This window comes from Artibeus jamaicensis, unplaced genomic scaffold (assembly GCF_021234435.1).
Source record: "Artibeus jamaicensis isolate MK-2021 breed Jamaican fruit bat unplaced genomic scaffold, CSHL_Jam_final contig_471, whole genome shotgun sequence".
Taxonomy (NCBI): Eukaryota; Metazoa; Chordata; class Mammalia; order Chiroptera; family Phyllostomidae; genus Artibeus; species Artibeus jamaicensis.
Window position 1 is genome coordinate 5146497 of NW_026521850.1, and position 26027 is coordinate 5172523.

A 26027-nucleotide genomic window follows, 5' to 3' on the forward strand; every position below is an offset into this window, starting at 1 on the left:
GAAGGGCCTGGAGCCGGGGCCAGGACATAGTCTGGGGTGGTGAGGCCGCCCAGGCTCCTGGCCCCCGCCTTCTGGAGCCTTGCTATAACCCGTTGAGTAAAACAGCCACAGGGACAGTGGCCAGCTTATCCCTCGGAACCCAGGTATCCCAGGAACACAGGGTTGCTGGAACAAGCCCCTCAGGGCCGTCCACGCTGTGAAATTATGGAGACTTCAGCATCACAGAGGCAACCACTGTGGGCTCGTGTTCTGCTGGACATGAGGAAATTCAGTCATGAGCCAGCCGGGCCCCAGGCTTCAAGGAGCTGTTTGTCAGGGAGAGAAGCACAGGTCCAGCTCGACCTGAACCTGGTCTTTGGACCCCAGACAGTGGCCAAAGTAATTGTGGGGTGGGGATGGTGGCGGGGGTGGGGGGGCAGGATGGAACAAGAAAGCCACAAACTACAGACATAATGAAACAAGGAAACCTGGCATGGAGGGGCCTCAGGGCGAGGGTGATGCTGTGAATCGGGGTCCTGGAGAAGACCCTTGGGTTCAGGTGTGCACCAGGCCCAGAGCCGGAAGTGCATCTGTTCCGGGCTGGGGGGCCCCAGGCTGAGGGTGGTGGAGGGTTGTTATTTTGAAGAAAGTCTAAGACAGATGCCTTTAAAACAAGAAGCAGCTCCCCAGGGTGGGGATAATACAAATGTCATTTTAGTCAGGATGGAATAAACAGCCTCAAAATAAAAGTTTGTTTTGCTCTAGCCAGTGTGACTCAGTTGGTTAGAGCATCGTCCAATAACCAAAAGGTTATGGGTTTGATTCCCCGTCAGGGCACATACCTGGGTTACAAGTTTGATCCCTGGGCAGGGTATGTACAGGTAGCAACCAATTGATGTGTCTCTGTCTCCTGTCCCCCCTCTCTAAAAGCAACGAAAAAGTGGCCTCAGGTGAGGATAATAATAATAATAATAATAATAATATGTTTATGTCTTGCTCGTGGCATAATCTACTTTGGGCTGGTGGCAGAAGGGACCAGGGTCCTGCTCTGCGCAGTCACTCAGAGGCCCAGACTCCTTCATCTTGTGGCTCTGCCATCCTCTAGGGCCTTATTCTCTGCAATAATCTTGTGCAATGGAAAAGGGAGTAGAGGGTGGCATGGAAGGAATTTATTGACCAGACTAGGAGGAGGCACATGACTTCAGCTCACATTCCATTGGTCAGGGCACAGTCATGTGGCTAAGCCCAACTGCGGGGGAGGCTGGGAAATGTAGTCCAGCTGCATTTTCAAGGAGGAAATAATGAACCAGGATTTGGTGAAAACATAGCAGTCTCTTCCACAAATGCCATCCTCTTTGAGTGGATGAGCTGACGCTCACAAAGCCCCTGGCATAGGGCCTGGCCGCTGACGTGTGTGGCGAAGCTGGTTACCTGTCCTGTTAACCCAGAGGTGGCTCACCTGGAGGTCTGAAGGCTGTTCCCAGCCCTCGTCCTGAATGTGTACATTAAACTCTGTGTGTGTGTATGTGTGTGTGTGTGTGTATGTGTGTGTGTGTGTGAAAGAGAGAGAGTGGGAAGAGGAGACGAGAAAGATGGATGGAGAGGCAGTTTTGGTCTAGGGTGAGCATCCAAAGCTTTCACCAGATTCTCAGAACCTGGAGGCACAATGGCTTAAAGAGAGGTGGACTGCTGTCCCATTAAAGCAAAGCTTGGCTGTGTGAAGTTCATGTAGCACGGCCGAGATGCTGAGTACCTTGATCCTTGCGGCCCCACTGCCTGCAGTGGGAGGCAGAACCATGGATTCCCCAGCGCCCACCTCCCCTCCCCCACCAAACGTGTCCTTAGGACAGGACAGAGAAGGCCCCAGCTGATCCAGGACAGTCCCAGTTGGCCACAATGAACGAGGCAGCTGTGCAGTCCGGAAGGGTCAGCATGGGCAGCCAGCTCAGGCGTGCGGGTGCAGAAACGGAGGCCCAGAGCGGGGCCATCTTGCCCAGGGTCACAGAGCAAAAGAGAGCAGAGCCAGGGTTCACATTCACATTTAGTCACTCAGATTAGAGCAACAGAGCCGGACTGTTGGCCGTAAGCAGAAAAGGGCTTCATCTGCAGACTGAGAGGGAGAGCAGGCTGGCCCCAGCAGGGACACAACCAGGGCATCTTGGTGAGGAGGGGACACTGTGACTACCCTCGGGACTGGCCACCAGGATGAGAAATGAGTGCTGGTCCTCGGCAGGGGCTGGTGACCCAGCCAAGGCCGCCGGCCCATCCCTTGGCAAGGGAGGACAGCAGCATCTGGACAGCCCACTCCCCAGGCTGCGCACAGGGGGGGAATTCCACATGAGGCAACTGGGGGGCTTTTGCCAGAATGGGGGGTGTGTGCCGGGCCGGCCAACACGGCAGATGTCCGCTCTGGCCTCTTGCACCGGGGTTGTGCAATCGAAGCAAAACAACCACGGGCTGGTTTCCTGGAGCCCAGAGCCGCTGCCTGGCCGGGGAACCCAGCCCAGAGCACAGCCACAAGGCCAGGAAAGCAGAGGCGCTGACAAACCTGCGTTCTGAGCTCCGCCAGCGGGGCAGCGTGGAGGCCCCACACCAGGCTGGGCTCACACGGAGGGCTCGCCGGGCGGGTTGATAGAGGTTTCGGGAGAGGGACACACGAGCCAAGCCGAGGGTCTAGGGGAGAATTTATTGCCAGAGAGCTGGAGTGGGGGGCTGCCGACCTCACCCCACCCCCAAAGGAGGCCACTGGCTGAGAGTGGGTTCTCCAGCTGGAAGGAGCTAGAAGCCATAGACGGTCAGTGTGAACCTAGCAAGGCTACAGACCCTGTTCTTCAGTGAAACACTAATCTCGGTGTCACGGTGAAGACACCTTGCGGATGTGGTTACAGCCCAGAATCGGTGGACTTGAAGGACAGGGGACTGTGCTCGATATTCTGGGTGGGCCTGACTCTGTTAGTTGAAAGGCCTTAAAGAAAGAGCTGCGGCTTCCCCAACGGGAAAGAACTTCCACCTGTGGACAGCAGCCAGCGCGTCTGCCACTCCGCCCGCCTGCTCTTCAGTTCTCGGCCCGGCTAGCCCTCCCCACGATCGCATCGCCGACTCCGTGCAATAAATCTCTTCTAGGTCTCCCACCGGCTTTGCTTCTCAGGTGGCAGCCTGACTGGGGCAGGGGGAGGGGCGGGCAGGGCTGTGCTGGGAGGTCCCCAGGCCAATCTCTGGGCAGGGGCATCCACACCCTCACAGACAAGCACTGAGTGGGTCATGTGCCTTAGCACTGCTGGGGAACAAGGACAGTGACCCTCTAGAGGCTGCACAGTCCGTGGGGCATGGGCGGAAAGGCAGCTCGGGCCTCTGGGGCTGGTCTGGCAGTTCTGTTCCCCATCCCTTGTCCCTCTGTATAGCAGACACATTATCGAGCTCTGGACCACAAAGACAGGACACTAATTTCTGGGACTTTCAGAACCTGGGGACAGGGAGGTGGCTCTGTCCCCTTGGGCAAATGAGGAGACTGAGGCCTGACTCACTTTTCTGGGGGTTGAGATGGTCCCTGAGCTCTTTGCACCTCCATCTGTCTCAGCGTGACCCCCTCCACCCCACCCCCGTGATGGCACTGGGGTGAGCAGAGGCTAAGGTACCGGTGAGACCAGCAGCCCCGCACAGTGGGGTCCAGGCTAACCCGGTCATGGGGTTGCTTCTAAGGGGCTTCGGGACAGACCTGCACAGGCAGAACGCAGCCCCATCCAGCTAATGGTGCTCAGGGAGGGCAGGGCCTGATGGCGGAGAGGCCCATCTCGATCAGCCTCTCCCCTAGGCCACGTCCCAAAGTCTCTCCCCACCTTGTTAGTAGAGGGACCCCAAGGAGAGGCTTAGAAAGCACTCACCCACCCCACCTTCGTGGAGGGACCTCGGGCCACCCCCAGCAGCAAGTGTAGGGGGCAGCACTGTGCTCGGCAGTCCTCCCCCTGGCACAAGGCAGGAGGCGAGGGCAGGATGGAGAAAGGGGAGGCCCCTGACGGGAGCCACAGGCCGGCTGCAGCAAGCGGTGGGGCCTGCAGGCATTGAGGGCTCCCGGGCAGGTGGGCAGGACATTCGTTTTGCGATCAAACACGGATAGAGAGCGCACCAGGCCAGCCCAGAGGGTTGTTCACTGCTTTTGTCCCCAGGACCACTCTGAGAGATGGAGGTGGGATTATCTCCATCACCCCCCTCTCAGATGCAGAGGGGGGTTGAAGCCCTCTGGTCCCGCCCCATCTTGTCAGTTGCAAAGCCATAAGGTTCTGTCCTCCTCCTCCTCCTCCTTCAGGCCTCCCCTCCCCTGGGCATCATCTCAAAACCCCAAGTCAACAGGACTCTCTGTCTTCTATTATAGGCACGGCCAAGCCCTGCTCCACCCGCTTCTCTTCTCTCTCACTGCTCTGTTTGGTCTTTTGGGCTCCACATGTCCCCCCCGCCCCCCATTATCAAAGCAATAAACACTCCTGATGAAAAGTTTGGAAAGCACAGAGACCTCACGCTGTGGTGTAATTAATCTCTTCCCATGCCCACCGGCACACTCGGGGCTGCTTCTGGGGGGCGCGGCCCCACCTAGAGCAGGGCGGGAGTGTCTCTGCCACCCATCACGGCTTTGCAAACCTTGGGTAGTTTGTTAAGCCAGGGTCTGGCGACATCCACCACAGCTGTCATCTGGGGGCATCTGCTGTGTGCCGTTGCCAGGCTGAGTGTCCGATCGTGCTGTCCTCGCGGCTCCCACTTTTCAGATGAGGACACTGAGTCTCAGGGATGTTGGGCCCCCTGCCCAAGGGGCTAGGTCTGTCCAGGCTGAGCCCCGAGCTTGGCGGCAGCCCTGCTCTCGTGTCCAGGTCTCTGGTTACTTTATCTGAGCTACACTGAGCAATGTCCACTCACTACAGAAAGCAGTGGTGGCGGCAAGCACCCCGACCAGCATAATGCCCAGGTGGACCCTGAGGCTAACCATCATTGTCACCTCAGCTGTGCTCCCAGAGATTCCCATAAGCCTGGTTTCCTTAAAGCAGGGAGGTGGGATTCACTGAGTCCGGGCCGTTTCCCGAGAGCCCAGATTGTGCCAAACGACGCTAGCATCTCCCAAAGGGGCAGGGAACACTGGCTGCTGCGGACGGAGCCCACCCCCATTTGCCGAAGGAGGTGCCTGGGAATCACACAGGAAGCAGGGAGGCCACCTCACCACCAGCTGCCAGCATCGGCCAGACATCTGGGTCCATGGACATCCCAGCAAGCGACACACGGGCCCTTGGGTACTGTCCGCACGTTCTGGGCACTTCCCCCGGCCAGGAGAACCTGCTGTTCATTGGCACGTTGGCCTTGCCCTCCCCAGGCCTGGTGGCAGCTGCCCAGAGTTCCGTTCTCCAAGCCTTGTAGGCCCAGGAGACGCCAAGGAGACAGAATTCCATTGTCAAGCAAGGAATTTCTCCAAGTCTCCCATACAATCATTCGTTCATCTAGCCATTCATTCATTTATTCATGTATTCATCACAAAGCCTTTGTTAGCTTCTTTCTCATTGGTGGGGGCAGTCATCCTCCCTTCCACAAATCCCCAAACCATCACTGGGTCCCCCATACCCCCAGTTCACTGGGGCTGGGCTGATGAGAAAAAAGGAAGCACGTGTCTACGCAAGCCTTGTGAGTGCATCAGACTGGAGCAGACGACGTCTTCAGCAAGAACGTGAGGAGCTGGCCATGACCTCACTGACAAAGGCCCTCAGGGGTCAGTGCTGTTATTAGGAGAGACTTGCTGTATTTCCTCATTAATTCTTCCAAGTAATTCTTACTGAGCTCAGACTTCACCCCCACTCCACGCTGTGCAGGGCCCTGGGGCAACCCCAAGCGGATGAGGCAGGGCTTGCTCTCAGGGGTCTAGAGAGTATGGTGGCCAGCTTCTAAGACAGAAATGTTCCTGGCTGCCCAAGAAAACACACATTCTCCAGCTTCCCTTGTAATTAAGGGTGCCGGTGTGACCAGGCTCTGGCTAGTGGCATGTGAATGGAAGTGAAGCGTGCAACCTCCTGTCCTGCCTTAAAAGGAAGAGGGGCCCTTGTTCCCATCTCTCCTTCTGCTGGCTGGAATGAAGATGCAACAGCAGGAACAACAGCAACCGTTTCACATCACGAGGTAGAAGCTGTGTACTGAGGATGGCAAAAGAGCAAGTGAGTACGAGTCTGGGCCCCTGACACTATGGAGCCACCATGTCAACCCTGGGCTGGTTGGTGTTGTTATAGCAGCAGGACTTGTGTCACAACATACAGCCATCGCAACACAGCACACGTGATTCCAGTGTGGCCATCAGTACAACTGGGACATCCCCTCATTTGATGGACCTTTGGGTAGTTTCCAGTTGGGGCATCGTAAGTACAGCTGTTATAAACATTCCCATACAAACTTTTCTGGGGACGTGTGCGCTTATTTCTTTTGAGAAAATGTCTAGAAGTGGAATTACTGAGCTCTAGGGAAAGTGTGTGCCTCACTTTATAGGAAACCAGTGAAACTTTTTCCAAAGTACTTGTGACATTTTGTGTTCCCATCAGCAATTTATGAGCATTCCACTTGTTCCACGTTCTCACCAACATTTCTTGTTGTCAGTCGTAAAATTTTAATCATAAACTATCTTAATGAGGGAGGGAATAATATAATAAAACACCTTCACTGTGAGATTTTGTAGTAGTACCTCGTGGACTTTAATTGGCATTTCCCAGATGACCGATGACGTCGAGCACTTTTAAATGTGCCCGCTCGCCTGGGCACCCCTTCCTCTGTGAAGTGGAGGCAGGTGCCCTTGGACCACTGCGCTGTAGGTTCGTCTGTCTCATCTAGACACCCGCCCATCTCTAGTGTGTGGTTTCCCATTTCACTTTCTTAACAGTAAGCAGGCGTGTTCGACTTTGGTGAGGTCGAATTGTTGATTTTCTTATGGTGAGTGCCGTCTGTGTCCTGTCTAAGAAACTTGGTCCAGCTCACGGGTGATGAAGATTTTCTCCTGCGGCTTCTCCTAGAACTGGGGTGTTGAACTCATTCTCACCGGGGGCCACATCAGCCTTGCAGTTGCCTTCAAAGGGCCGACTGTAATTTTAGGCCTGTATAATTGTAACTACTCCTTAACTAGGGGCAAGGAGCTCGGTGCTGCTGCCAGGTAGAAACAAGGTTCTGGATTAAACCAGGCGGGGGGAGGGGGGCGGTGCTGGGTTCAGCCCCCGGGGCCTTGTGTCTGTCACCTGCGTCCCAGAAGCTTTATAGTTTTAATTTTTATGTTTAGATCCTGATCCACTGTGAATGAAATGTGTATAAGGTGGAAGGTCAAGGTTCATTTTCTCAAGATGGACGTCAAGTAGATCTGGTACCATCTGCTGAAAAGACTTCTTTTCCCATGAAAATGCTGTGACCCCTTCATCAAAAATCCAGGAGCCAGAAAAGCGCGGGCCTGCCGCCGGCGCTCTAGTCGGTCAGGCCCGTCTACTCGCCTTGCCTGGATCTCGAAATCAGGTGGCGTAAGTTCATCACAGAACAAGTTTTTCGGCTGCTTTAAGTCCTTCAAATGTCCACGTCAGCACTAGAATCAGCCTGACATTTTGTGTGTTTTCCCGAGGCTGCTGGGGTTACAACGGGGGCTGTGCTGAACCTGCAGGGCGGTCGGGGAGAACCGACCTCTCAGCCGCATGGAGTTTTCTGATCCATGAACGTACTATCTCCTCCCATTCATCTTAGGACTTTTCAAAACTCATTCTTTTGTTAAATTTATTACTACTAAGTATTTTATGCTCTTTTGTGCTATTGTAAATGGAATTTTTTAAAATTTTTCATTTTCACCACTACATACCTATTAGAATGGCCAAAATCCAGAACACGGACAGCACCAAATGCCGGCGAGGACACGGGGCAACAGGAGCTCTCGTTCGTTGTTGGTGGGAGTTCAACATGGTGCAGCCCCTCTGGAAAGCGGGCTGGTGGTTTCTTACAAAATTAAACATATTTTTGTCATACAATCCATGCAGTCATGATCCTTGGAGTTGAAAAGTCATGTGCACACTAAAGCCTGTGCACAGATGCTTGTAGAAGCTTCATCCATAATTGCCAAAACTTGAAAGCAAACAAGCTGTCCTTCAGCAGGTAAATGGATAAATAAATTGTGGTGCATCCAGACTTTGGATTCTGTTTAGCGATAAAAAGAAATGAGCTATCAAACCACGAAAAGACATGGAAGAAACATAAGTTCACATTGCTAAGGGAAAGAAGCCAGTCTGAAAAGGCTGCACACTGTATGATTCAAATGATATAATGTTCTGGAAGAAGCAAAACTATGACAACAATAAAAATACCAGTGGCCGCCAGGGGTTAAGTGGAGGGAGGGAAAAGTAGGCGGAGTACAGGGGATCTTTGGGTCAGTGAAAACATTCTGCGTGGTACTGTAATGGTAGGTACATACCATTGCACATTTGTCCAAACCCATGGCGTACACAGCACTAGGAGAGAACCTAATGTAAGGCATGGCTTGGGGTGAGCACTATGTGTCAATATAGGTTCATCAATTATAGTAAATGTGTCACTGTGATGGAGGTGTTGATAATAGGGGAAGTTATGCATGTGTGGGAACAGGGGCTATATGGGAAATCTCAACAAATTAGAAGAAACCAAACAGAGTGTGTTTCCTGCACAGAAGGGAACTGACGTAGAAATCAATGACAAAAGTCTCCAAGCACGTGGAAACTAAACAATGAGCTTTTAAATCATCTATAGATCAAAGAAGAAGTCTCAAAGGAAATTGGAAAAAAAATATAGATCTAAATGGAAACAAAAACACAACATCTCAAAATTCATGGGATGTAGCTAAAGCAGTGTGATGAGGGAAAGTCATAGCACTAAATGCTTATGTCAGATAGAAAGCCTCAGGTCACTGAGCCAGTCTCTCACCTTTAAAAAACTAGACATTAGAAATAATTTTATGTGAATGAAATATCCCATCTACAAAGTATGAGCTTTAAACCCAGTTTTGATCTAATAGCATACTAGTTAAATACAAAAAAAAAAAGTATTTAATGAAATTAGAAAAAGAAGAGCAAAACAAACCAAAACCCAACAAGGACAAAAATAAATAAATAAATAGATACAAAAGCAAAAATTCATAAAATTAAAACCAGAGAAAATCATAGAAACAGAAATCTGGTTCTTTGAAATGATCAATGAAATTGAGAAACCTTAGCATGGTTGGCAAAGGGGAAAAAAGAGAGAAGACACAAATCATCAGTATCAGGAATGGAACAGGGGTACACTGCAGACACTGAAGGTATCAAAAAGGTAACAAGGGAATGCTGTGAACAGCTACACCCATACTGATCTGACAACTTAGATGAAAAGAACCAGTTGCTTGGAAAGCGCAAACTATCACAGCGCACCCAGTCCGAAACAAATCACTGACTAGTACTATAACTATTCAAGAAATCGCGTTCATAAGAAGAGAAGGGAACACTTCCAATTCATTGTATGAGAGCATTATTATCAAAACCAGGTAAAGCTACCAAAAGAAAAAATCTTCCAGAACTAACAGGTGAGTTCACTGGGTCCAGGACACAAAAATCAATTGTATGTCAATATATTAGCAATGAATCATGAAAACAAATTTTAAGTGTAATATCATCTATCACTGCTCAAAAAATAAAATACTCAGGTATAAATAACCAAGCATGTGCAGGATTTGTGTGTGGAAAACCATAAAATACTGATAAAATTTTTTTTAATATCTAAGTAAAATAAATGGAGAGAGAACTCATGTTCATGGATTGGAAGAATCAGCATAGTAAAAACGTCAGCTCCCCCCAAGTTCATATCTAAGTTTAAGGTCATGCCTATCAAAATGCAAGCGAGATATTTTTTAGACACAGAAACATCATTTTAAAACATATATGGAAAATCAAAAGAATGAAAATGTCTAGAACACATTTGAAAAAGAACAATGAAGTAGGAGGAGTCACTCTACCCAAGTTTAAAACATTAAACAGCAGTAATCAAGTCTGTGTGGCATGAGGGGATAGCCACGCAGATCACCGGAGCAGCGGGACCTGTGTCACAAAGAACCTGTATCTAGGTTATACAAAGAATTCTCGAAACTGAACGGTAACAAACCACCAACACTCCACCTAGAAAATGGGCAAAACACATGAAAGATATTTCACCGAAGAAAGTATATGGGAGGCAAATAGACACATAAAAAGATATTCAACACCACTAGCCTTTGGGAATGTGTAAATTTAGGCCACGACGAGATAACATTACTATTAGAATAGCTGAACATTTTTTTAAATATAGCGACAATATCAGATGCTGGCAAGGATGCAGAGAAACTGGGTCATTCATGCATTTCTTTGGGAATAAAAAATAGCATGACCACTCTGCAAAACAGTCTGACGGGTTCTCAAAAACCTAAACACACTGTTACCATGTAAGCCAGTAATTGAGATCCTTGGCATTTGTTCCAGAGAAATAAAAACTTATGCCTACACTAACACCTGTACATAAATGTATGTTCATAGCAGCTTCACTGGCAATAGACCCAAACTGGGAGCAATGGGAACACCCACCAGGAGCCCAGCGCTCAAACACGCCCTGGCTGGAACAGTGCTCAGTAACAAAAAGGAGCGGACTCTGGCGCACACGGCTTGCACGAATCTCGAGGGGACCACACTGAGTAGAGAGGCCACTCTGAGAAGACCACATGCTGTGTGACTTCAGTTGCATAACATTATTTAAGTGACAAAAGCAATAGGTGAGCAGTGCCCAGGGGAGGGCGGGTCGGGCAGGGATTCAGTATGATTACCAAGAGGCGACATGAGGGAGATCTCTGTGGTGTTCGGATGTCCTGTGTCTTGATTCCTACGGCAGCGGCAGGCTTCTACCCAGGAGATAAAACAGCACGGACCTCTACACACGCTCCTGCCAACCCTGATCTCACAGTGTTGCGGCCTGTTCCACCACATAAGACACGACCCCTGGGCACCAGTCAAGGGGTGCCCAGGTCGCTCCAGCTACCTGTGCCGTGCCTGTGAAGCTGTGATTCTTTCAGAAAAAAATGGTTTTGTTCTTCTAAAGAGGAAGAGGGAAAAAAACACGCCAACCCAAGAATTTTATACCCAGCCAAGATACCCTTTCAGAATGATGATAAAGTGGTTATTTTTAGATTTCACTAATTTTTCTTTAAACGAAGAGACTTTTCGCCAGGCAACCCGGCCTGCAAGCAGTGCCAAAAGGGAAAGGGTTCAAGATGGAAATTCAGATTCTCAAGGAGAGCATAAGAAATGATAAATGTCTGGGTGAACAGAAAAGATCCCTTTTTCCTTTTAATTTCTGTAAAATATATAGAGATATCTAAAGCAAAAACCATACACGTATACACAGGAGAACGGTACAGTGAAGGGTGGCGGGCGGGAGCCGCGTGACCTGCGCCACAGTGAGGACGAGACGTTTCCCACGGAGCGGCTCCATATGGACCTCAGCTGAACAGTCCAAGATGCAGGGACGTGCATTTGAACCCCTGACGCAGTGAGAACAACAGTAAGACAACCCAGAGGGGTAGGAGAGGAGGTACAAAGGCACAAAGTGCAGGAGGCACATTCCATATAAAGACACAGGTTGAAAGTAGACCGGCAGGTGAAGAGACACACGGCAACGGCGAGGCGAGGGGGCGTGGTCCCAGACTCTCCCACGAACCTCTCTCTGACTTCACTCCCGGCACTGCCCGGGGTCCCCTCCCGGGGAGGCCTGCGGAGACACCACAGTGGGGTGGGAGCAACAGGGTGCTGGGCGCTGGGGCTGCGTGACCTGGCCCTGCCCGTGGCATTCCGCCCACCAGGGAACCGCGGCCTGGGTTTGGCACCTACACAGGGTGCTCAGCGGGGAGCAGCAGATTCTGCGGGTCCTTGGGGGGTTTGTTGGTTCGGGAGGCTGCCCTTGTCTTGGCACGGAGGGATTCGGGCAGGGATTTATGGAGCCCTACTGTGTGCCAGGCCTGTGCCAGGCCCTGGGGACACATCAGCGAACAAAACAAACCCAGACCCTCGCCTGGAGGACCTTACATTGAGACAGGTTGAGGAGGAAAACAGTAAAGAGCCGGCAGCATAAAACAGGAATGATAACGTTTGTCAGAAGGAGATGAGTGCTGCGGGGAAAGCAAGTGGGGGGCGCAGGGCTGGGGCGTGGGGGGCTGGGGCAAGCAGGACTGGGCTGGGCAGGTTGCTCTGGGTAGGCTTCAGGGAGAGGTGAAGTTTGAGCCAGGACTTGAAGGAGGGGCGGGAGGGGACCACCCTGTCAGATATCGTCTGGGGAGGAATCCAGGCAGAAGGAACCAAGGGAAGCCTGCAGGGTGCTGGGAACAGCAATGGGGCTGAGGGGGCATCTTCGGGCCACCTGGTCTCAGGGGAGGGTGACTGAAGACACCTGCCACTTGGGCCCCCTAAGGCCAGGCCCCAGCTCTCTCCCTTGACTGACAGATGCAGGCCTCCCAGCGGGCGACCCTCTGGCCCTGCCCTTCCTAAAACCCAGCACCCATCGCCATGCCCACCGTGTGGGGCTCACCCCCTAGGTGCACCCCCTAATGGACGTGGACAATGTTCACTCCAGGTCTCATCCTTGGACACATTTGTTCTCAAACCCTCCTCCGAGGCCTCTCACGAACCCAGAATCATGGCCACGCTCCCAACACGTCCATCCCCACTCCCAGCAGGGCCCGGCCTGGCTACTTGTCACCACTCACGGAGTCCCCACCTCCCTCGCTTGCTGACGGACCTGTGTCCCTCCAGAGGCCCCCTCCCAGCACATCTCCAGCGCCCGCCTTATCCCATGTCCCCCCACCCCTGGCTGGTATTAGCCAGGCCCATGAAGGAGCATTCCCTATAACACAGGTATTTGACATTCCAAATAAACTCCTGCAGCCCCCGTGAACCATCTCGACTGCTGAAATGCCCACAGGACTTGGGATTAGAAGCTCTACAGCACGTGCGAGATGAGGGGATTTTATTTAGTGTTTAGGATTTGTTCAGGTCTGTGTGGCGGGGAGGTGTTGCCCAAATATGTATTTAAATCAAGTAACTTAATCCACAGAGTTCAAGGCTGAAATTGCCCTAGGAAAAGGGTATTTGCATACACTAATCTCTTAACAGCCACTAGGAAGGTTGTGTGGGAGAAAGCCTGCGACCTGGCCTGGGAGGAGCCCCCAGAAATCACCAGGTGGTGCTCCCGCCCGCCTCCCAGCCACACACCTGGCTGGCCAGACTGACTGACAGACGGGGCCTGCACCTGCCCTGAACTTCCGGTGCCTGGTGTTTTTCTGCTGAAGTAACAAATGGACAAACATGTGCACTGTAGGAATGATGCTGTAACCGAAAAGCGTGGGTTTCACGGCACAGCCCACTACTCTCCTTTTTCAACAGACACTGGTGGGAGGGACAAGAAGCAACCGTGTGGCCTTTGCTGGTTGGGGAGAACCACACGGGGCGCTCTGCGGGGAGAGGCGTGAGGACGCCCAGTGTTCCGGACGTTCCCTCCGGAGACCTCCCCGAGGAGGCCGGGAGCAGAAGGAAGCAGCGAGGGAGAGGGCGTCAGCCAGGTGGGAGGAGCTGGGGGGGAGTGACAGTGACCACAGCCTGGGGGTCGAGGGTGGGTGGGCACCAGGGCAGCAGGCAGCATTCTGGCCCTGGGGTCTTGGAGACTTTGCCTTTGTTCTGAGCACAAGTGAGGGGCAGTGGTGACGATGTGGGAAGCAGAGCCGCCTTTCTGGAGCAAAGACGACCAGGTGACAAGGTGAAGACATGTGAGGGCCCCACCCCCAGACGGCAGCCCACGCAGCCTAATTGCACACACGCGCACACGTACTCACTCTCATTCATGCACACTCACACATGTACACATGCTCACACATGTGCACACACGCACACCTGTACCCTGAAGGCAGGAGGGAGCCTCCAGCCTCAGCACGAAGGCAGGTCAGTTGGAGGGCCAGCCTTTGCTGACGTTGACCATGCCGCAGGCCAGGTGGGGAGGCAGGTTTCCCTTCTCAGCAGCTCCAGGGAAGGAGCCAAAGACTAAGACCCACCTGCAAAGGTGCCGAGGGCTCCTCGGGGCGTGAGGCTCTGGGCCTCACTCCAGCGGGCCCGCCAGGGAAGAGGTGGCTGCGGCCTGTCTTCATCACCCTCCGTAGCAGCAGCATCAACAGCTGGCACTTCTTGGGAACCTGGGGTGGCCAAGTTCGTTTCACTCCTTCTTGAGAGATGGCAAAACCTAGGAAGTGGCTTCCCCAAAGTCGCCGAGTTCAGAAATGGTGGGCGCTGGGTCTGAACTGCTGTCCTGGCTGAGTGCCCCGTGGTGCCCCTTCACCAGGTACTTGACCCCTCCCTGCCCAGTGGGGAGTTGAAGCTCAGCAGAATCTCATTCACTCCAGGCCTCCTCCATTGAAAATTTCTGAGTGGGGAACTCTCCTGTGCACCAGGCTTTACTGAGCAACAAGCTGCAGAGGTGAGACTGACGGTAACGGCACAGCTCACCCGGGAGCGGAGGTGGCTCCCGAGGGCACACAGTGTTCTCACCGTCAGTGCGCCACTCACACCTGAGTCTTCGCCGAAGCAGCCCCCCCCCCCGTGCCAGCACCGGATGGGGGGCACCCCTGGGTCTGGCTGGAGAATAGCCAGCTGTGGGCTCCTGTCCGTGTGACCTGCAGCCAGGTACGCCCCTCTCTGAACCCCAGTTACCCCATCAAAGGTGTAAAAACCACGGCTGCCCAGCAGAGCTGTTGTGAGCGCTGACCTATAAAAACATGGTAGAGCTCCGTGTGCGGTAGGCAACCAGGAAGTCAGAGCTGTTCTACGACAGTTAAAAAGTACCTCTTGAACCAAAGAGCCGGCATCTCAGTCTTCTCAGCAATTCGCACTGGTCTTCACAGAAATCGGCTCGAGGTCCACATGCAGCTCTTCCCCCGGCTCAGGGTGGGTCCCCTTGGCCTGTCCCACCAGAGAGTATGTATGTATCCAGCCCCTGAGCCGGCTCAGGCTCCCTGCTGAAGGTGGGCACACAGCGGGAGGCCTGGAGAGAGGGACAGGATTCTTGCCTGCAGGACTCACGGTCCAGCTATTGAGGGTGAGTGGCTGGCAAGGCGACAAAGACGGGTAGGAGGTGGCCAGATAAAATACAAGATGCCAAGTTAGAGTTGAACTTGAGGTAAACAACCGATGTTTCAGTATAAGTGTATCCCATTCGATATGTGGGATATACTTATACCCAAGTTAGTCCTTATCTGAAATTCACATCTAACTGGGCGTGCTGCATTTTTCTTTTATTTTTATTGCTAAATCCGGCAACCCGACAGAGCAGGCTTTTCAGCTTTGAGCAGTGCGCCCGCACCTTCCGCAGAAGTCTCTCCCCTGAACAGCCAGCCTGTGGGCTCAGCAGGAAACAGGGGGACGAGCCCGCGAGATGAGCACATGGGCCCCTTGCCTGGGTGACTTGTCAAGGCCTAAAACACAGGAAGGAAGAGAAAGCCGTGACACTCTAGGAAGAGGAAGAGGACGTAGGGCACCTGGGTGAGGCAGAGGGACGTGGGCTTCAGAGGAGGGAGCTTAGGCCAGGAGGGGAGAGCCAGGCAGGCTTCATGGAGGAGGCAGAATTCAATCTCAAAGCACAAGCACAAGGTAGCTGGACAGAGAGGGGCTGCTGAAGGACCCCAGTTTGGGGAGGGGAGAGGCTCCCCTCCCGGTAACCCGGCGGCCGGCCCGGCAGTGCTGTCTCCCACCCCAAATGCCACCTCTCACAAAGGCCGTTGGCACGTGGGAGACACGCAGGCAGAATGTCGAGTGAAAGTACAAGACCCAAAGCAGACGGCAAAGGTGGGGCTGCAGCGCTGACCTGGACCATCTGACCCGGCATACAGTCGGCACTCAATAAACGTGCGAGTGACCCGTTCGATGCCATGTGGGCCCAAGGGAGACCCCTGCAGAATGGAGTGGGGAAATGGACGTCGGGTCCGGTGAAGATGGGGTCCCTGGGTGCCAGGCTCACCCAGTGACCTTGAGTGACTGCTCCTTCCGGACTCCTGGGTGCCTTTCTGTCCCCATGTCCCTCCCCACCACAACACACTCCCATCTCTCCATTCCTTCCCCTCCCAAATGACAAGGACTAGGTAACCAGAAGTGACACTACAGCCTCTAGTCCCCTCACTGGTCTTACTGATCTCACCCCCAGCAAGCACCGCCATGGTGCCATTACAGATGAGGACACTGAGCCCTGGGGCACAGGCCTGGCCATGGTCTCCCCTGGGAGGGGGCAGACCATGGCCCTCCACTCTTTGCCCCCTGCATGGCCAGTCTGTTCTTTACAAACACCCCACATTTTTTCTGGGGCTCCCTCCACGGAGGTGCCCTCCCACCCAGCGCTTCTGGCTGAGCCTCGCCCCATGCAAAGCCCGCGATGCCTGGGATACGAAGATGAAGTTTGTGTAAGTGACAGCAATTACCATCATTGAATGTCACATGCAGACAAATATTGGCAGGTGTTAAACGTGTATGAAAATTTCAAGTAAAGAAACTTAAAACGGAACATTTCTGTGCATTAATCCAACCTGGCCTGCGGACTGGAACAGATCCCTGCAGCTCTATTTCTGTTCGGCTCCCAGTGCCATGTCACCGTCAGAAGAGAGAAGCAAGGTTGTGGCCATCGGGGTAGCGCATGCTGATGGGCACTGTGTCCAGCACAGGCTCGGAGTCGGAATCCCCGTACCTGGACTCCCAGGCCCGGACAAGGGACCTCCCCCTCCTCAAGGCACAGCCGAGGAGCCCACGGGACCTGCTCAGGCTGCAGCCCTCCCTGCAGATCTCTCGCTTTCTGGAGCGTGGTTGGCAGGGCAAGGGGCGTGGCCACCACAGGCAGTTTCCGCTCACTCAGCCGCGCCCACGGGGTGCAGGGTGTGAAGGGAGTGCCCCGAGAAGGTGACCCGGACAGCGTGAGGAGACTGACAGGGGTTCATGTGGACCTGGGGCACCCCCTTCGCTGAGGGGAGTCGGCCACCAGAAGGAACAGCTGCTGGGGCTGCTCGCCTGGTGCCGGCCAGAGCAGGGTCAGCAGGAGGCTGTGAGGCCCCAGGGCAGGGCAAGAGCCTCCCAGGGAAGGTGCGGTCACCTGTCCCTCACTCATTTATCAAAGTGGTGCCATACATGACCCATGTTCGGCTCACTGCCAAGGCCAAATCCACAGCCCTGCCCCCAGGGGGTTCAGAACAGGTCAGCAGAGCAACACAGAGGTGGGAGCAGGCCGAGCCTGGTGGGCCGGCAAGGACTTCGGATCCTCCTCGCCCTGTGATGAGAGCCACTGGAGGGATCCGAGCCAGCGAGAGGTGATTTGACTTGCATTTTAAAAGGATGGTTTGGGCTTCGGTGTGGAGAAGGGACTGAAGGGGGAGGAGGGTGAAGAGGATGGAGCCGGTCAGTTCCTGCAGAATCAGAGGCGGCGGCTGCCCTGGGGGTGGGGGGACTCCCAGGAGACCTGGAGGGGGCCGGTTCCAGGTGTGTTTCTGAATCAGATGCTGGTTGGGACGACGTGGATGTGAGAGGTGGGGGCCAAGGCCGACAGCGAGAGTTGGGAAGTGAGAAAACAAAAGCATGGAGCTTCCGTGTGCTGAGGGGCAGGCGGGCAGGTGCCCAGCCGGTGGGGGACACAACCTGGGACAGCTGGGCGACGGTGAGAGCTGTGCCGTTACGGAGAGAGAGCGGGGCCAAAAGTGTGTGTAACAGAGACCAGGGTGGAACCCAATGAGAAGAGAAGGAGTGGGGAGGAGAAGGTCAAAAAAAAGGGGTCAAAGAAAAGATTGCAGGAGTCAAGAATTACGGAGTCAAGGCTACAGAGGAAGCATGTAGGGGTCATAAAACGGGAGGCTGGAGCTGGAGGCCACCAGTGGGGGAGGGTGGCTGGTACAGGCAAAGCCAAAGTCCAGGTGTCCTCAGGGCAGTGGCAGTGAGGCAGGAGCTGAAAGGTCTTTGGAGGGGAGCATTTCAGGAAACTGCGGTGCAAGGGCGGGAGAGGGGAGGGCGAGTCTGTGGAGGGCCCAGAGCAGCCCCGCTTGCACAGGGCTTTCCGCCCATTCCGGGCGGGGAACTGGGGGAGAGGCGGGAGGTTGGGACCCGGGCGTCCGAGCCGACCACCCTCTGTCCCAGGAAGCAAGAGCATCCCTTGATGGAGGCTTCTGGCACAGGCCACCTTCAAAGTCCGGGGCTTTTTTGTTTTTTGTAAGACACACATAATACAAACTTTACCAGCTACACCCCTGCAAAGCGAACAGTGAGTGATGTTGCACACATTCACAGTGGGGCACAGCCCCCGTCCTGCATCCCAGAGCTCTCCCCCTCTTCCCAACGGCCCCTGTGAAACTGCAGCTTCCCACCCTCCCCTGCCCCCACCCAGCCCCGGACAACCACCATTCTGCCCTCTCGCTATGAATCTGACGGTTCCAGGGACCTCAGAGCAGGTCCACCCGCAGTATTTGTATGGTTGTGGGTGTACAAGTATCTCTTCAAGGCCCTGCTTTCAGTTCTTTCGGCCACACAGCCAGAGCGGCAGGGGCGGGTCCCTGAGCCCTCTGCTCAGCTGGTGGGGGACCCCTAGCCTGTCCTCAGCAGCCGCCCCGCTCTACCTCCCAGCGGAGGGATTTCTGCACATGCTCGCCAGCACTTGTTATTCCCTCTTTATTTAGTGGTAGTTTGTCGACCATCATTGTCTTCGGTAAGGCGAAGGCGTGGGGCGGGGGAAGGGGCAGCTTGAGAAGAGCCAGAAACCTGCAAGCTTGAGGGGGCGGGGGCTTGGGGGCAGGAACAAGCAAGTGCCACGTGTGGCCGAGGTGCGGGCGTGTCCTCAGAGATAGGCTGGAACTGTCGCTGGTGAGAGGGGACCCTGGAGAGCCTCGGGTGCCCTGGGAGAAGCCTGGGTGTCACTCAAGAGGTGGAGGGAAGAAGGGGGGGGGGCTCCCGCAGGGCTCCGAGTGGAGAGCGATGGGGCCACGGCCTGGAACACAGATCCATCCTTGGGTGTGGGCAGCCGGGGGCCGCGGGGAAGAGTTGGGATGGGAAGTCGGACAGGAGAGGTGGGGACCAGGAAGGGAAAAAAGGGCACTGCTGAGGGGTGCCCGCCACCATCAGCTCCAACTGCAGGGAAGCCCCGCACGGGGGCTGCCCCAGGCCAAGCTCACCCTCTGCCTCTGTCCCCTCGGCTGACCCGGTCAGGTGGGTACACAGCTGCCCGTTTCCAGATGAGCAGACTGGGGCTCCGAGAGCCTAAGTCGCTTGCCCAAAGTCTCAGTGCCAGTAAACGGCAGAGCCGGGACTCAGTCTCCAGTCTGTTTCCCGTGACCCCCACAAGCATTTATCGGACGCCTGCTGGGTACCAGGCCCCACGCTGCCAAACTCATTGCTCTGAACAGCTACTCCACACCGGCTGCAACAGTGGCCGCCCTCCGAGCTGCTGTAGGACCCGGAGCATGAAGGTGATTGGCCAGGGCGTGACGAACCTGGACAAGGACCGGAAACTGGCTAAACCCTGAGCGCTCCTGCAGCGCGAGCTGGCAGACTCTCCCCACGCAGAGTCTGCGGCCTGGGAGGGTTCTCTGCCAGCTCGGGAAAGAAGAGGGCAGTCCCAGGACCCTCCGCAGCCTCCCCTCCCCAGCGGACAAACCGTGGGGTTCCTACTGGTGGGCATCTGCACAAAAGGAGAGCAGAGAAAGACTTCCATCCCAGGCAACTGCCGTTCTTGTAGGTGGGAGCGGCCAGATTTTGCTGGCAAGTTCCTTTGGTTCAGCCTAACGGAGTCACCAGCCACGTCACTTCTGTTCCTTCACCCAACATTTGGCGTGTTCCAGCCCAGTGCTGACTGTGGGGACACGGAGAGGGACAAAGCACCTGTGGCACCTGCCTCCTGGAGCCATGGCCTGCTGGGGTCACAGACACAAAACACACAGGTACAGGTGCAGTTTCCAGGGCAAGGGCAGCCGTGTGGGGCAGGGGGACAGCCTCCCTGATGGCCTGCCGCCCAAGCGGACACCCCAAGCGAGAGTAGGAGCTGCCCCAGCACAGCGGCAGGAGGAAAGTGTGGCCAACATGCAAACCAGGGGCTGGGGGACACCGGGGGAGTGGACAGAGGAGTACGCCCAGGGTTCACCAGGGAGGACACAGGCTGGCAGACAAAGGGCAGCCAGAGTCCCACCATCTGGAACGCCGAAGGTCAAGGCAAACTGTCCTTAACGCCAAGAACAGTTTAACAGGCATAGAATCTTTGAAACTTCTCCTGGTGCGTTTTCCCTTTTGCTAGTTCTGTATTTTTGTCGTTCTTCTTCTTCCCTCTTCAGCCACCACCATGAAACAAACCAGAAGGCTTTTGCCCCATAAAGGACCGGTAGACAACATCCGTACCACCGAGTAATGAAGGAGGAGAGTCCGACATATGAATACGTCCTGCTAGGCAGCCACGGGGAGTGGAAGAGAGGAGAGGGGCAGGACAGGGGGATGGGGCAGCGTCGGGGGAGGCAGGAGGTCGGTCTGGAAGTCCTGGGCAGTAGAGGGATTTGAACAGGTTTAGGGGGTGTGAGCACATTCAAGCTGCTGCCTGTGCCCCAAGGATGGGTCCCCGTCGGGCCTGGCACTGCATCCCACATGGCAAGGCTGCAGCAGAGCGGAAGCGTCCGAGGGTCCCCGGGGGCAGGTGGGACTGAGGACAGCCTCACAGAGACCCCCACTGCAGCTGAGAGGACTGGGGGTGATTTTACGGGTTGAATTGTGTCCCCAAAAGATATGTACCCGTGAAACGGGGCCTTTGCCAATGTAACCAACAAAGATGGAGTCAGGAAGGGCAAGTTAACCCCACATGGCTGTGGCCTTACAGGAAGAGAACACCGTGTGAGTGTAGGGGCGGAGATCCGAGGCAGGCAGCCACATGCCAGGACTGCCAGAAGCTGGATCCTTCCCCAGGGCTTCGAAGGAACTGTGGCCCTGGAGACCTGTTGATCTCAGACTTCGGGCCTCCAGAACTGTGAGACGACACATTTCTATTGTTTTAAGCCCCCCAGTTCGGGGCACTGTGTTACAGCAGCCACAGAAAACTAATACTGATTACATGAGGCTTGACTCCGAGATGAGACATTCAGGCAAAACGAGGTCCATAGTCAGCATCAGCAAAGGCCAACACAGTGTCCACAGACCAGTGCCATCCAGGCCAGCCACTCTGAGGCACGGGGACAGTGAGTGAGACAAGACACACCCTGCCCAACCCCTTTAGGCCACATACACTTTTCCTCACAGCCGGACACCACCTGAGGAAGAAAACAGAAAGGAGACCCCCCCCAACGAGCATAGAGGGACCACCCTGACAGGCAGTGAGGGCTTCCAGGGACCAGAGATTTGCCTGGAAAAGACTGTTCTACAAAGCAGGAGACTGGCTTCCCCCATGCCTGCCACCATCAAGACATCGGCCGGAAAGGGAGCCAGGAGAAAACGAGACCACGGACAGAAAATCAAGGCATTTCGCGTACCCTGGTCCAAGAACGTGCATTCCCTCCTACCACACGTGTTTCTCTGAACGGCCCCCCTGGAACCGGGCCCCTCCTTCAGCACCAACACAGGAGCGACTCACAAGGCAGGAAGCCCAAGTGGAGGGAACCGGTGCCTCTCCGGATGGGGTGCCCTGACTCGCCACGCGGGTGTCCACCAGAGCAGGACATAAAAACAAGACGTTGGAAGCAACTGAAACGCCCAACCACAGGGGACGGGGGAGATAAACGCCACTGAAATCATGCCGCAGGAAGTTGTTTAATAACATGGTTGTGATCAATGCTATGTCATAATCATAATAAATCAGCCTAAAAACTGTATCTACCGTATGATTCCACTATTTATGTGGCGTGACTGTATCAGGTCAACTGCCTTAACAAAATCCCGGAGTTCAAAGACAACCCCACAAAGGTTTATTTCACCCTCATGGGACTCTCCAGGGAAGGTGCGGTCTCTCTACTCCACAGGGTCATCGGAGAACCCAGGCTTCCCCCTCAGGGATGTCCACCCTTCCGGCATCTCTGGGCCACGCTGAAACAAGAGTTGTCTTGGGCCACACATTAAATGCACTGCAACATGTAATCACACACACACACAAATCTCAATGTTTTAAGTAAATTTACGATTTTGTGTTGGGCCACATTGATAGCCATCCCGGACACCCCTGCCTGGGGTGCTCACTGAGTCCTCCACTGAATCCTTGGCATCAAGTGAACAGCAGGAGAAGAGAGGGCAAGGAGGATCCAGTTATATGAGCCAGGCCCAGAAGTGGGTGACATCACTTCCTCCCACATTCCATTGGTCAGAACTCAATCACCTGCCACCCCGCTCGCAGGGGAAGCTGGGAAATGCAGTCTAGCTGTGTGCCAGACAGAGAAGAGAAAGGGGGTTTGCTGAACACATTAGATCTGCCACCATCAACGTGCATAGGAACAAATACTGCAAAGAAATCACATTTTAACTAATTATTTCTGGGTGGTGAAAGTCTGGGTATTCAAAATATTTTCTTATTTATGTCACTTGGAGTTTTCAAATACTCTGAAATAAGTATCTAGTACTTTTGCAGAGACAAAAAAACATGTAATTTAGTCACTGACCGAATGTTCTCCAGGCTTCCTTTGGGATTTGGACGGGCTCGTGTATGGTTAAGTTTTAGGGCCAGACTTCCAGGTTCAGTGGTCAAGGAAAGTTACATCACCTTCTTCAGCCTCAAAGTCTCTGCACCTGCAAATGGAAAATAGAAATATACTGGTGGCTTCACACAAAAGAAATTCGGTGTCTCACAGTCCAGGAGAGAAAAGTCTGAAGTCACCGTGTCAGGGGACCCACACTTCCTCTGAGTCCCTCGGAGGACCCTTCCCTTCCTCTGCCTGGCTTCTGGCGGGGGCCCCAGTCCTTTGCTGGCTGCCATGTCACTCTGTCACCACTTGGCACTCTCCCTGTGTGTCTCTGTCTGCTTATTAGGACACCAGTCACCTTGGACAAAGGCCCGCCCTACTGATGTGTGACTTCATCCCAACAATTACTCCAGTAACCCCCCGACTTTCGAAGACGGTCACACGCTGTGCTATCGGGGATGTTCCTTCAGTGTATCTTTAAGATTTTCTTTATTTAAAAAATTTAGTGACTGTAGTTAATAATACTGTATTGCATATTTGAAAGTTGCTAACAAAATAGATCTTAAAAGTTCTCATCACAAGAAAACAAAATTCTGTAACTATGTATAGTGACAGATGTTGTCTTGTGCTTATCATGGGGATTATTTCACAATATATGCAAATATCAAAGCATTACCTTGTACACCTAAAACTAATATAATGTGGTGTATCAATAATACGTCAAAAAAGGAATGCCAAAATTATCATCTTTATGTATCCTTCATACCACCCAAAGTAAACAAAAAACAAAGCCAAAATATTTTTAGATTATCTTTTTTAAAATAATATACAAGATATAAAATTTACCACCTTAATCATTTTTAAGTGTTCGGTTCTGTGACATTAAGCACAGTCACATTGTTACGCAACCATCACCACCGTCCATTCACAGAACTCTTTTCATTTTGCAACATTGAAACTCTGGACAAGTTAAACACTAACTCTTCATTCCCCTCCCCCAGCCTCTGGCAACCACCCTGGTACATTCTGTCTCTATGAATTCGACGACTCCAGGTTCCTCAAGGAAGTATAATCACACCGTATTTATCCTTCTGTGACTGGTCCCCTCACCAACCGCAAACCAGGCCTCTGCACAGTCCTGTGCTGGGCCTCGTGGCCAAAGAGGTGAGTGAGACAGTGCCTACCGCAGTGGGCTCTCAGGGGCAGGAGGAGGCGGGCACGAGCGAGGATCTTTTTGAATCCCAGTGGTCAGTGATGAGCACATTTGGGTTCTGGAGAAGGACCATGAGGGGGGCCTTTAACTTGGCCTAGGGGTCAGGGAGGGCTTCCTGGGAGAGACCAATGAAAGTCCAAGGACAGACCAAGAGCTGGAACCACACAGGCAAAGGTCAGGAGGTGTCAAATGCCCTGGGGAATGAAGAACGCCAGAAGAGGTTGGTATTACAGTAGCAGAGGAGACGGGGCAGGGAGAGGGAGGAACCAGAGGGCAGGTCAAGGGCTTCCAGCCCCGAGTTTGGACTCCACCCTGCAGGTAACTGAGGCTGTGGACAGAGGGGGTGAGAGAAATGAGAGCAATGGACAGGTGGCTACCGAGGCTGCCTCGGGAATGTCATGGGCATCCAGAAAGGGAGGAGAGAGGAGGTGGACTGCAAAGAAATGTTGGAGCTAAAACTGTTAGGGCCAGTATGGTGGGCAGAATCATGTCCCCAAAGAGGCCACGTCCTAATCCCCCAAAAGGATGTGGCTGTTATGTTACCTGGCAGGGGAGAACTAAGGTTAAAGATGGGATCATCTGACTGTGCGGTATAGAGATCACCTGGACTGATTGGGGCGGGCCAATGTAATCATAAAGGTCCTTAAATGTGGACGTGGGGAGAAGACTCAATGTCACAGTGAAGAAACACTCGGCTGGCCACTCCTGGCTTTGAAGATGAAAGGGGGTCACCAGCCAAAGGACGCGTGTGGCCTCTACACCTGGAAAAGGCCAGGAATGACTCTCCCCTCGGGGCCTCCAGAGGGACAGCGAGGCTCCCCACACTGGAATTTAGCCGGATAAGTGCTGCGACGAGAGAATAAATTTGTGCTGTTTTAAGCCACTAAGTTTGTGGTGAGTTGTTATGGCAGCAACAGGAAACTGATACAACTGGCGGTGGAAATGGAGACAGGGCTACGGGGGGGAGGGAGTATCGAGGGCATCCGGCTTGAAGACTGGAAGGATGGCAATGCCACCAATCATGAGAGGCCACAGGTGGGTAAACATGTGGGGAAGGTGAAATCTGTCTGCTGATCTGAGCTGCCTTCACTGGGTCCCCAGTGTAGGGGCTGGGGGGCTGTTCCATCATCACATTTGAGGGTGCAGTAGCTGTTGTAGGATGGATGGATGGATGATGAGATCCCCCACAATTCCTTGGGTCTCATTTTTCAAGCATCAAAACAATCACGCTTGATAAGCGTTCACTTAGTAAACAAGCCAGAGAAAGAGGATTTAAACTTGGAGGACCCAGGTCAAGGCTGGGTTAGAAGCCCAGAGCACAAACAAGGACACGGTGGGCTCTCAGGTGGGAAGAGATGCCTGCGTACCAGGCTTTTCCTGGAGGAGGGAGAGCCGGTGGGGCTGGCTGGAAACATTTCCCACTTCGCTTTACACAGCAATTCTTTACTGTTGTTTCTTTTCTTCAAAATACAAAAGGCGGGTGTGGGGGGGGGGTTGCTGGCTCGCAGGAGGAACGCCGGGCTCTTCCCCACCCAGGCCACGCTGGCCTCTCCGCCGGCTTCGTCCCCCGCCTCCCCCGGCCCTTTGTCTGGCTCCCGCGCTGCAGTGCACATGGTCCCCTGTCAAATTCTGGGCAGCTCCGGGGAACACGTGTGGAGAAGCTGGCAGCTCTGCCAGCCCCGGGTAACCATGGAAACAGCAGCCAATGGGAGGCCCGTATTGCCCGCAGGGGCGGGGCCGAGCGCAGCCGGGAACTGGAGGGCGGGGTGGGGTGGGGCGGGGCGGGCAGTCTCAGAAAACTGGGGGCGGGACCAGGTCACGCCCGCTGGAACCTGGGCAGTCGGCAGTACCTGGGTTACTCTCGCTCTTATCTGTACCACAGTTTTGTTAACATCTTGACAGCGTTTGCTTGCCACTCCTGGGATTTTCTTTGGCTTTAAGTATAAGGTTAAGATTCTAGAATCCAGCAGACCTGGGTTCAGATCCTACCAGCAGCACCGAGCTCTGTCCCTGGTACCAGTAACTGAACCTTTCTGTGCCTCGGTTTCTTCATCTAGGAAGTTAATATAAGGTCACTATAAAGCCCCAGAGAGATAATAGCGATTTGCCCAAGCCTGCTGAGCAGGTGCT

General features: G+C 53.8%; 2 long non-coding RNA genes across 4 annotated transcripts in view; both read right to left on the reverse strand.

Moving 5' to 3' along the window:
• Window positions 1-5484: 5484 nt before the first annotated feature.
• On the reverse strand, window positions 5485-16838 carry LOC119049959 (uncharacterized). 2 transcript variants are annotated; one of them, XR_005082654.2, is made up of 3 exons: window positions 16601-16838; window positions 14087-15131; window positions 5485-8157 (listed from the first exon to the last, which is right to left on the reverse strand). It is a non-coding gene; the product is annotated as an uncharacterized LOC119049959 (long non-coding RNA). The 2 variants fall into 2 exon arrangements; XR_005082645.2 differs by having other exon boundaries at window positions 14087-15499.
• Window positions 16839-21559: 4721 nt separating this feature from the next.
• The window catches only part of LOC128627825 (uncharacterized), a 57217-nt gene continuing 52749 nt past the window's right edge, over window positions 21560-26027 (reverse strand). The window contains exons 1-3 of one of the 2 annotated variants that reach the window (XR_008392128.1): window positions 22896-22994; window positions 22664-22790; window positions 21560-22135 (exon numbers count right to left, since the gene is read on the reverse strand). This is a non-coding gene — a long non-coding RNA (uncharacterized LOC128627825). Of the gene's footprint in view, window positions 22136-22663; window positions 22791-22895; window positions 22995-26027 lie in introns of those variants that run through there. The other variant, XR_008392129.1, reaches the window with a different exon arrangement.